Genomic DNA, 12367 nt, shown 5'->3' with positions numbered 1-12367 from the left:
AACAGTATTGAAGTGTGGACACACAGAGCGGCCAATGTAAATGACGCTGCTGTCATGTGTGTACAGGGTCAGAGATATCAGGATGTACAGAAAAGAGGGCGGATGTGGAGGATAGACGGATTTTGGTAAGACCTTACCTGTAAAATCCTTTTAAGCGAAGGAAGGAAGGGAGACACAGATCCATTACTAGTGGGGGTAGGCGGAGCCCCACAGGGATAGTTCACCTCAGATTAGAAAAAAGTGACGACCGGCCCCTGCAGTTTAGGCTCCTCCTACTCCATGTCCTTCAGTCCGTACACAAGCTAAGGAAGAGCAGACAACACAACCCCTTCCGAAGATTCAGAAATGCAAGAGAACAGGTTATGCATATAACAGAAAAAAAACACACAGTCCCAGGCTCTACTCACTGGACCTGACAACTGCGATGAGCTGGCAATGCTGGAACAGAGCCCTAGCGCCCCAACCCCTGCCCAGATGACCGCCATCAGAGAGGGGTCGCGCCGCATCTAGAAAACAATAATACACTTCTGCCATGGGAGGGTGCTGTGTCTCCCTTCCTTCCTTCGCTGAAAAGGATTTTACAGGTAAGGTCTTACCAAAATCCGTCTTTCAGCAGCAGAAGGGAAGGAAGGGAGACACAGATCCATTACTAGTGGGACGTCCCAAAGCAGTCCAGAACTCAAGGGTGAGAAACAGTGGCAGAATCGCCAACACACCAACAACTTAGGCAAGCGCGCAACAAGCGCCAAAACTAGATAAAGAGATAACCTAAACCACCGCCGCCTGCAGGACCCTGCGTCCCAAGGCCACATCGGCGGAAGCACTCACGTCCACTTTATAAAATTTAGTAAAAGTGTGAACGGAGCGCCAGGTAGCCGCCCGGCAGAGCTGCGCTGCCGAGGCCCCCTGACGAAAATCCCACGACGAACCAACAGCTCTCGTGGAATGAGCTTGAACCTTAACCGGATAAGGCTCGCCCTTGAGCCGGTACGCCTCCAGGATAGCCGAACGTATCCACCGAGCTATAGTGTCCTTGGCAGCCCGCTGACCACGCCGACGACCAGCAGGAATCACAAAACGAGAGTCCGACTTCCGAAACCCTTGCGTGATTGTAAGATAGGACTTCAATGCCCGCACCAAATCCAACGAGTGCAAGGCCCGCTCCTTTGGACTCTTCGGTTTCGGACAGAGGGAAGGCAACACAATGTCCTGATTGACGTGGAAACGCGACACCACTTTAGGCAGAAAATCGCAACGGGTACGAAGCACCACGCGATCCGAGTGGAACTCCAGAAAAGGGGGCGAGCAAGACAGTTCCGCCAATTCAGAAACCCTTCTCAAAGAGGTGACCGCCACCAGGAAGGCCACCTTCCTAGAAAGCAAGTAAAGCGTAGCTGAATCCATAAGGTCAAACGGCCCATGCTGAAGAGCCTCCAAGACTAGATTGAGCCGCCAAGGAGCCACAAACGCCCTCCGAGGCGGAAACTGACGTGCAGCCCCGCGAAAAAACGAACGCACATCCCTGCGCGAGGCAATAGAATTCCGAAAAAGCATGGATAGTGCAGATACCTGACCCCGCAAGGTACCAACCGCCAGACCCTTGGCCAAAACACATTGCAGAAAAGCCAAGAAGTTGGGAATGGAAAAAACCCTCGGGTTCCTTGACGATCCAGAACACCATGAATAGAAGGCCTCCCAAGTTCTGTGATAAATCCTAGTCGTAGCTGGACCTCTGGCCGCTCGCAAGGTGGCAATGACCTCGGCCGAAAACCCACGACGGATCAAGATCTCGGTCTCAAATGCCACGCCGTCAAACGAAATGACTTCAGGTCCGGATGGCGAATGGGCCCTTGGGTTAACAGGTCCGGGCGAAGAGGCAGTGGAAACGGAGGCGCCGCCAGAAGAGACACCAGAGTTGAATACCACGCCCTCCGCGGCCAATCCGGCGCCACCAAAATTGCCGAAATTCGTTCGAGTTTGATCCGCCGGATCACCAGAGGAAGTAAGGATACTGGCGGAAACACGTAGATCAGCTCGAACTGGTCCCACGGGGCCACTAGAGCATCTACCGCCACAGCCTCCGGGTCCCTGTACCTGGACATGAACGTCGGAATCCTGGCGTTCAGCCTGGATGCCATCAAGTCCACTTGGGGAGTCCCCCAATGAGAGCACAGCAGTGCAAAAACTTCCGGATGAAGACTCCATTCTGCTCGCAACTGAGGAAGTCCGCCGTGATATTCAGCACTCCTGGGATGTGAATCGCGGAGATGGCTGGAACCCTGGACTCGGCCCATACCAGGATCCGAGAGACCTCCATCATGAGTCTGGAACTCCTCGTCCCGCCCTGATGGTTGATATACGCGACAGCTGTCGCATTGTCCGTCTGAATCCGGACCGGCAGACCGCTCAAAGTGATCATCCAATGTCGGAGGCAGAGAAATATTGCTCTCAACTCCAGGATGTTGATCGGCAGAGACGACTCCTCTGACGACCAGACCCCCTGAACCCAGAGATCGTTCCAAACCCCCCCCCAGCCAGTCAGGCTGGCATCGGTGGTAATGACCGACCACCATGGGAGGAGGAAGGATTTCCCCAGGGATAAAGCCTCCGGACGTAACCACCATCCAAGAGACTCTCGCACCCTGCGGGAGATACCGACACAGCGATCCAGCGAAGCCGGCGATCGATCCCAACGGGTCAGAATAAGATGTTGGAGACCCCGGGAATGAAATTGTGCAAACGGTACCGCTTCCATTGCCGCCACCATCAGACACAGAAGGCGCATACACTTCCGAAGGGACATCGCCATCGCCGACCTCATAGCCTGGACATGGTGACGAAGGTTCGCTTGTTTGTCCGGAGGCAGGGACACCACTGCCCGTACCGTGTCGAAATGCATCCCCAAGAACAGGATTTACTGCGACGGCTCCAATGACGACTTCTTCCAATTGACCAGCCACCCGAAGTCCTCCAGGTGCTGAAGGGAGAGATCGCGAGCTGTCACCGCTTGCTCCGCTGTGGGCGACACAATTAACAGGTCGTCCAGGTAGGGGAGAATCATAACTCTTTGCCTTCGAATGAGCGCCATGAGCGGCGCCAGAATCTTTGTAAAAACCCTGGGCGCCGAGGCCAACCCGAATGGTAGGGCCACAAACTGGTAATGGGCCTGACCTATGGCGAAACGCAGCAAGCGCTGGTGAGCCCTGCCGATAGGGACATGCAAATAGGCGTCGCGGATGTCGATCGACACCAAGAAATCGTACTGCGACAGGGCCGCCACGACAGAGCGAAGAGACTCCATAAGGAATTTCCGGGTCCGGACATGAAAATTCAATTCTTTGAGGTCCAGAATGGGGCGAAACTTGTCCTCCTTTTTGGGGACCACAAAAAGGTTGGAGTAAAAACCCCTTTCCCGGTCCTCCAGCGGAACCGGAACCACCACACCCTGCTGCAGAAGAGAACGTGGGACGCCCAAATCGACCCGAATTGTAGCAGACGACCTCCCACCCGAGAGCCCTCGAGAGGGCTCCTGGAGTCAGTCCGCTTTAGCGGGCTTTTTGTCAACCTCCCATTTGTCCTGAAGGAAATGTTGTTTCCAGGGTGTATGGGATTTCCGGGTGGTCTTCTTTCCGGAAGACGAGGGACGACCCGATCTCCAAGAGGGCTGACCGAACCGTCCCCTGGGCCGAAAGGACCGACGACCACTACCGGCACTTGACTTGCCAGACGTAGAAGCCGCTGCTTTCCGCTGCGGCAAAGCCGTATCCTTGGCCTTGGCCTTAGCAATCAGCTCCGTGAGGTCCGAACCAAAAAGCTGACCGCCCTTGTACGCCAGACTCAGCAAACCTTGTTTGGATACTGCGTCTCCAGTCCACTGTTTAAGCCACAGTGCTCTCCTGACTGTGAAGGCCAAGGATTGAGCCCTGGACAGAACCGAAGTAGTATCCAGCACTGCGTCCCTGCCATATCGGGCCGCCTCTTCCAACAGCTGGAAGAGCCTTTCCACCTCAGACAGCGGAGTCCCATCTTGCCACGCCATCCGCAGCTGATCCAACCACCGCAGAGAAGCCTCACCAGCCCACATGGCCCCCAAGGCCGCTCGGAATCCATGACCCATGGCCTCGTAGATGGACTTCGCCGCTAACTCCGTCCTTCTGTCCAGCGGTTCCTGTAGACTCGCCTTCCCTTTAACAGGAAGCAAAGAAGATTTGCTCAGCTGAGACAATGGCACATCCACTTCAGGAGAGGCGACCCAATTAGCGATCGTCTCCGTGGAGCAGGGATACAGGGCATCAAAAAACCGCATCCCCTGGAAGCGTTTACCCGGACACAGGCGTTCTTTCTCCACCGCCTCGTTAAGTTCATCATGCGCCGGCAGCGTCGAACGAGCCCGACACGACTCCTGATACAGCCGGGCCGACTTGCCAGGGCGCCTCGTCACCTCTTCAGACAGCTGTAACGCTTCCCGCATAGCCCCAATAAAAGCGTCCACGCGGCCCGAAAGCGAAGCAGAGCGACCCTGCCGATCCTCTTCATCAGAATTGGAGATCTCACCAGCAGAGTCTGTCGGTGATTCCGAAGCCTCCGACGCACTGCGCGGAGACAGAGCCACCACAGGCCTGTGGCGCTTCTTGCCTCGTGACGTCGGTTGGGACTTAGCTGATACCCAATGACCCAGGAGGTCAGACAGACTGTCAATGGAGCGTGTGAGCGCCTCCATATTAACATCACTGAGACCCCCGACCAGTGTCGAACCTGACGCCGTCGAAGACCCCGGCGTATCAGATACGCGTGACCGATCCTGAAGCGGACCGGGAGAGAGGTCCGCGCTCCCTGGTCCCTGATCCGACATGCCCCCACACAGTTGCGAGCGTCGCGGATAAGGCGGTAATAACCCCTTACAATGGGTACAGCAACCGAGGATGTGTGATTCCGCTACCACAGCCTGTTCCTACACAAAAAATCACCAAGCACTGAAGGGTTAAAGCTCCTCCTTAGAGGGAGAAGAGCTACCCCAGCTGCCTGCAGAGCAAAAGTTAACCTAACAGACTAGGGTGATGCACCCTCTGATCCCAGAAGCATGCACATCCAAAAAGGATTAACTGCCCTGATGAGGCCAGACCCCGTTCAGAAGGGGTTAATGCTGCTGACCACGCAATACACCTTTGCCTTAAAAGGACAGAGGTGTGCGAGTCCCAGAGCCTCCTCAGCAGAGAGGTAGCAGCGACGGATATAGCACACCCTGTCTGCCTTAACAGGCCAGCAGTAAGGTGCTCTGCGCTGCAATAGTGAGAAAAAGGAATCTTCTGCCTTAAAAGGCAGAAGTGACTCACCAGCTGGCCGCGGTGACTGCTCTTTCCGGTGTCTGGTGGTGTAGAGAGTGGGGAGCAGGGAGCAGGAGGCGCTGCACGAGGTAATGGATGCCGGCATAAGGACCCGGAAGAAGAAGGGGCTGGGTCAGCTCCAGCGTGCGCTTTCCGGGTGCTTCCTGCCTGAGGCTAAGATGACACACAGCAGAGAGGTGCGAAGCCACGCCCCCCGCCGCCGCATATTAACGGAGCCCGCGGCATCCCCCGTCCCTGCTCCCCTGCTAGCAGAGAGTTACACAAATGCCGTATGCAGCGGTGATATCCTTCCTGCAAGGACAAAAACAGCAGTCACCACTTGTAACAGTAACAGCGGCTGCTGCCGCAGCCGCTGGGGCACTCAGTGACAGCACTTACCCGTGGCTCTTTGCTCCCCCCCACGGCGGAGCGCGCAGGGACCCCACAGAAGTGGTGTGCGTCTCCGCCAGGGAGCGCCCTGTATCCCCCGGGGCCGGCAGGCTTCTGCGGGGACCTCCTTAGGGGGTACGCAGATCTGCCAGGGGAGGGTCAGGGGTCCCAGCAGCGCCGAGACCCCCTGAGACCTCTAGACCACGGGGGGTCCAGGTCCGGAAATGATAAAATAAATTTTTTTTTTTGAGGAGCTGCAAAGGCAGCGACTATCCTCTGCGACCTAAAATTTTAGACTGAAGGACATGGGAGTAGGAGGAGCCTAAGCTGGAGGGGCCGGTCGTCACTTTTTTCTAATCTGAGGTGAACTATCCTGTGGGGCTCCGCCTACCCACTAGTAATGGATCTGTGTCTCCCTTCCTTCCCTTCTGCTGCTGAAATTAAACAGAGTCTGGGAGGAAAGAAGGAAAAAAAAATGGGGGAGTGCGGGGGGGAGATATTGAAAAGACCATACAAAAGAGAGATAGAATTAATAAAGGATTAAATATAAAGGGATCAACAATAACATACAGACAATTTGACATCATTGTGGTCTGTATGTAAAAACTAATCCAAAAAGGATTCATCGGTGCACACATTCACAGTCTGTCACAAGTATGCAAGATGGTTTTAGTTCCCTGAATAATCATCTCTGGTTCCAATCTGCTTTCTTGCCGCATTCCTCCTGCCTGGGCATTTTTCACTAAGTATTTGCCTATCTTGCCTGTGCACATGCGCTGGTCTCCATCAGGCCAGCAAATTCTCTGCCGCTTCTATATCCGGGCATAGAAAGGCTTGTGTCTTGGCCTTCCTGCCCTCGTCATTGACGAGGCCTGGTTTGCCGTCACGTGACCCACCCCACCTCCAATGATGCGGTTCGGGGTGGGCCCGCATTCGACGCCATCCAGTGACTGCACCGCTTTCGGCCATGATACTTTGTGACAGAGCAGTTGTGATTGGCTCACAGAAGGTTAAAATAGTTCTCTCCACCCCCTGACAAATGCTAGCGGTGAAAGGCGCCATCCCAGCAGGAGGAACATGTGGGTAAATATTAGTCCTTTACTTTTTCTCTTCATATATGCAGCCCTTATTCACAAACTCCAGCTTTACCTCGCTATCTACCACTATTACTTGGGTTAGTATGTTATTGTTTGAATGACATCTTTCTCCCATTATATACTTATTTGTATACATTGTTCCTATACCATCATTCTAATGTACTAGCTTCCCATTCTGCTGTGTTTGTTGGCCTCTGCTGTTCCCCCTATTTTTTATCAATTGGAAAATAGTCTTCAGCACCAAACCATAGCGTGTGGGGAAAAAAAATCACCCTTAATTTGAGCAAGTATGCAGTATCAAAAAGTGGATTCAGGCGGTGCAGAGCATAATAAGAAATAAACTTGTCCAAGTAAATAGAAGTGAAGGAAAAGCAGCACTAACCAACTTCCTAAGAACAGTCCTAGACCCATGGAAGACAAAACGGCCGTCGTCCATTGATTCCCCCGCACGCCGCTCACATGTCCCACAAGTTGCAATAAAGAACTGTTCTTAGGAAGTTGGTGAGTGCTGCTTTTCCTTCATTTCTATTTACTTGGACAAGTTTTCCCCTATTTTTTAAACTACTTGTCTTTTTATGTACCATTTTTATTTAATCAAATATAGTAATTTTGTACCTTTTCTTGGCTGTACACAATTCTTGTAGGTTCTTTGTATATTAGGGGTTCCACAGCCACCTATTATTTGTTACATGCTCAACTTTAGTGCTTTTAATTAAAGGGGTTGGCCACTACTAGGATAACCCCTTCTTAAACTAAATGTTCGGCCCCAATAAAAAAAAAAAACAACTATACTCACCTCTTGTGCTGGTTCCATTCCAGTGGTATTGGCACTCACGGTCCTGTGATGCGGTGGAATGACATGTGATGCTTGGCGCCCAATCAGCACTGGCGTCACTGTCGCCGCCTTCGGACAAACTGAACATGAAGAGGAAGTCCGGGATCAGCTACAGCTCATGCATGGTATAACATCTGAAATGGGATGAGCAGGTTCGGACTGTTTAGTTCGGGGTTCCTACGGGACACATATTTTCAGGTGCCGAACTCTGCAACACTGACTTTTTCCGGAACGGCCATTGTACTGTTCAGGTTCTGTGCCAAATAAAGTTTGTTGAAAGGCTCCAATCAACAGGCTTTTAGGCTGTGGGCACTTCCGGAGCCATTACAGCCATGCCAAGTATTATCATGGCTGAGACTGGCCGGTGCAGCATATGACCTGGCCTAATAGCCAAAAACAGGTACTAGAAGTTTTATGTGAGTATGCAATCTAGTAAACCAAAAAAAGAACCTCCCATATGAACACAAATAAGAAGAAATGATAAAACACTTTAATAAAAGCATATATTTTTATTAAACATATATACCAGTTACAAACAAGTTAAAACATGAGTAAAATGCAAAAATGCCTGTATAAACGCCAGATCACGGGTTGCGCCGCCATTTTTCTCTGACCCTGGAGCAGCATGCCCTAACAGCCTGGTGCAGAGTACCCTAATAGCAGGGCTGTGGAGTCGGAGTCGTGGAGTCGGAGTCGGTAGAAATGTACCGACTCCGACTCCAGCTTTAAAAAAAATGTATTAATATTTCATAATTGAACTTTCATATGAATTTTATAAATGTTACTCAAATATATATGTTCTATCAAACTATGAACAACAGTGATAAGCAGTTCTGCTGGAGATAGAGACATTTCTTACTTCTTGTGTGTCACTGTTCTCCACTGCCCTTATCTAATCTTATACTTGGTTAACCTCATGCTGCCCCAACCCCCCTACTTACAATGTATGAAACTGAAAGTGAAAATGTGGTGCAAATTCTTAGTAGTAAAGCTCCTCCTCTAGACTAGATGTTTACTAGGTGTGTGTCTTCCAAGCAGCTCACAGCTGCTACTCAGAAGAGGAAGACTGTAAGAAGTATTATCCTTTCAACAAACTTTGCATCAGTTAACTGTGAGTACATGAGGAATAACAATATTACTGACCACTATATCAGTTGTACGACCTGGCAATAATTTTGTACAATTGTTTTTAGGAAAAACAATTGTCATTTGGATTGTGAATGCAGAATTAAAAACCTGAGAATGTCAAAGAAGCGTCACATTAAATCAGCTGTATTTTAACATTTCACCATTACTCAAGATAGAAAACATTATGTCTGTCAGTGTATGACAAATGATCCAGACGAAAACAAATGCTGTGAAGCCAAGATCAGTGCATATTCAGGCAAAGATAAAAATGCTCCTACCAGAGCTTCTAATCTAAAGAGACATTTACAGCGCTTTCATCCAGAAGTACTGAAAGCAGTGGATGAGAAAGACTGCATCCAAACCAATGAACCAGTGCCCAGCTCTTCCAGCCAAACAAAGGAGCAGAGAACTTTGCAGCCATCAGTTGCAAGATATTTTGTCAGTGACAAAGTTACTGTGACAATGACAGTAGATACATTTAAAAAACAGATCATAGAGCTTGTTGTAAAGGATAGTGTGCCTATTTCATTATTTTCACAACCAGCTTTTATGTGTCTGAATGGGGAAATGGCCCGCAAGCTTGGTGTTTCTCTGGAGAGAGAGAGTATTAGAAAATTAGTAATCGAAGAAGCTTTTAAACAAAAGGAAGAACTTAAACTCTCAAGGGACGCTTTCTGTTTCTTAAAATGGATGCCTTCACACGTCACAGAGTGAACTATTTTGCCATCAATGTCCGATTTGTTTGTGACAAAAATGAAATAGTTACCAAGACATTGGCAGTAAAAGACACCAAAGCTCATGACACCAGTGAGTTTCTCCAGGTCTTGGTGGAAAAGGTTCTGCAAGACTATGAACTTAAAAAAGAGCAAGTTCTTTCTGTCGTAACTGACAATGCTTCAAATACGATAAGTACTATTAAGCTAATGAATGAGAGTAATGATGGTGACCAGCAGCTAGAAGAACATTCTGGGTCCACAGACACAGAAATGTTTGAAATAGAGGAACACAGTATAGTAACTGAGGAGCAAACTGAAGTTGCTTCAGATAAACAGCAACATGATAGTTTAGATGATCTTGTTGAAACTGTGTCAATACGTTCTTTCATTCATCACATGCGCTGTGTTGTGCATACGCTACAGCTGGCTATAAGAGACAGTCTGCAAGAAGGACATGCTGCTGCACTGATTGGCAAGGTGAGAAAATTGGCTACTGTTGCCAGAACCCCTAAAGTTGACTCAATTTTGAAGAGACGTGCTGGAAAAGGGGCAATTATTGATCAAGCCACGCGATGGGGCAGTATTTACTTAATGATTCAGAGCTTGGTTGAACTGAAAACCTTTCTTGTAGACATGGCTAACCCTCAACTGACGCTAAATGAAAGTCAGTGGAATCAGGTGACTGAGCTGGAAAAATTGCTAGAGCACCCATTTGCAGTGACTAAAAAATTACAAGCAGAGGACTTAACTCCAGGTATTTTCTTAAAGGAGTGGAAGAACCTGATGTTTCGCCTGTCCCAAAGAGGAGGGTTAATTGCAAGTGGCATTGCTACATCAATGAAACGGAGAGAGGAGCTACTATTACAAAATAACATTCTTTTGGCAGCTGTTTATGTAGACCCAATGCATCGGATTCTTCTAGATGATCAACAGCTAACTAAAGGAAAAGAAGCTCTGTTTGAAATAGCAGTAAGGATGAAAGGGTTGCAGAACAGTCAGGAGGAACAAGAAGAATTTGGTCGTCCTGCCACATCTTCACCCTCATCATCAACTGATGAAGAATTTAATTTCGAAAAAATATTTGGATCACAAGGACCGTGCAAAGCGTTCCCGCATAGAAGAAGAAGAAGAGCCAGTACATTTCAGCAGAATTTTTCATGTGCACTAAAAGAAATTGATAAATTTGACCGTTCATCAAAAATAACAGTGCAACAAGCGATTCCTCTGTATCCTGACATTGTCAGAGATGTTGCCCGAGCAGTTACTGCTTTGCCACCAACCCAAGTTAGTGTAGAGAGGTTGTTCTCTGCTCTCAAAATAATTAGATCAGATTTGAGGGCATCCATGAAGGAGGATCTGACAGAGGCAATACTTTTTCTGAGGACAAATTTATAGATTTCTTCTTATTAACTGCATAACAGTGTTTATTGCATATTTACTTACAAGAGTTTAGAAAAGTTATTTACTATATTCTAATTGTATTCTAATAAATATAGTTCTTGCTCTAAGTGGTCTGATTACTTATATGATGGTGAGAAACTGAATAAGCATGATGTTAATATTTTACAACAGTAAATTTATTGTTACGAATTGGCCATTTATGAAGGAGTCGGAGCCGGAGTCAGAGTGGGAACCTGATAAAATCCAGGAGTCGGGAGTCGGAGTCGCAACTGTGGCTTACCGACTCCACAGCCCTGCCTAATAGTGTAATAATCTGCTAGGCACTTTCTCTTCTCTACTGAGCACTTTTTTGGGATGGAAAAAATGAGAGCATCAAATAGGGGACGTGGATGTGGCCATGGTGCTGCTGGTGGTGTAGCTTCTGCAGGGAGAGGACATGTTCGTTCTGTGCCTCATGTGCCCAAATTAAACACCTTCATCTCGTGCACGTAGGCGACAGGACATTCTGCGTAACTTTGTGGGCCCGAGTACCGTTGAAAGAATGGTGAGGCCAGAACACGTTAAGGCAGTTTTAGATTGGATGGCTGAGAGTGCCTCCAGTTCCTTCGCATTATCTTCCACCTGGTCCCCTGCTGAAAGCATGGAGTTGGCACCTGCAGACCATAGTCATCTGGCTTCCACCTAACCACTTTGCAAATCAGCCAAGCAATCTGAGCCCCAAGACATGCAGCAGTCACTTCTGCTTTTTGATGACTCTGCTGGCTGGGGTTTCACGGGCCATCCACCTGGCCCTGCCCCACAAGTGGAGGAGATTGAGTGCACTGATGACCAACCACTTGTTCAGTTGGAGGATGAGTAGGTGGTAGGGTTAGTGCACACGGTCAGTGGGCCACCACAGCACATCTCTGATGATGACGAAACACAGGTGACAACTGCTGCGTCTTTCTGCAGTGTGCTAACTGGCAAGGAGGGCAGGGGTGAAGAGTGGGTGGAAGATGATGCGGCAGATCATGTGATACTAGACCTTAGATGGAGTGAAGGCCATCCGTGTGATGTGAGCAGTTCAGAGGAAAAGGAGATGGCCACACTGCCCCAGCTGAACAGCAAAAGAGGGAGCATGGTGCATAAGCACAGCGGCCAGCCCCTAGTCAGCAAGTCATCTGCCACTGCCCATCATGCCATCGAACTGAGCACACCAAAGCCAGCTCAAAGGAGCTCCCTGGTCTAACATTTTTTCAGGTAATGCGCTAACAACAAGAGACGGATGGTTTGCATGCTGTTTAGTCAGAGCCTGAAGTGAGTCTTACATGCACACCACTAGGTATATAGAGGCAATACAAGTGAACATGAATTCTTTGAAATCCTGGGGGAATATCACTCAGGACGACCATTCATCAGAGCTTCCACAGTCTTGAGTTATATCAGCCTACAGGCACACACAGTTGACACAGTTCCAGTTCACAGGGGTTTATTCAG

Source organism: Phyllobates terribilis, unplaced genomic scaffold, assembly GCF_046119375.1.
Source record: "Phyllobates terribilis strain yellow unplaced genomic scaffold, ASM4611937v1 Scaffold_5__5_contigs__length_657084704, whole genome shotgun sequence".
Classification (NCBI taxonomy): Eukaryota; Metazoa; Chordata; class Amphibia; order Anura; family Dendrobatidae; genus Phyllobates; species Phyllobates terribilis.
The sequence above is the reverse complement of the archived record's forward strand: the minus strand, read 5'-3'. Positions refer to the sequence as shown.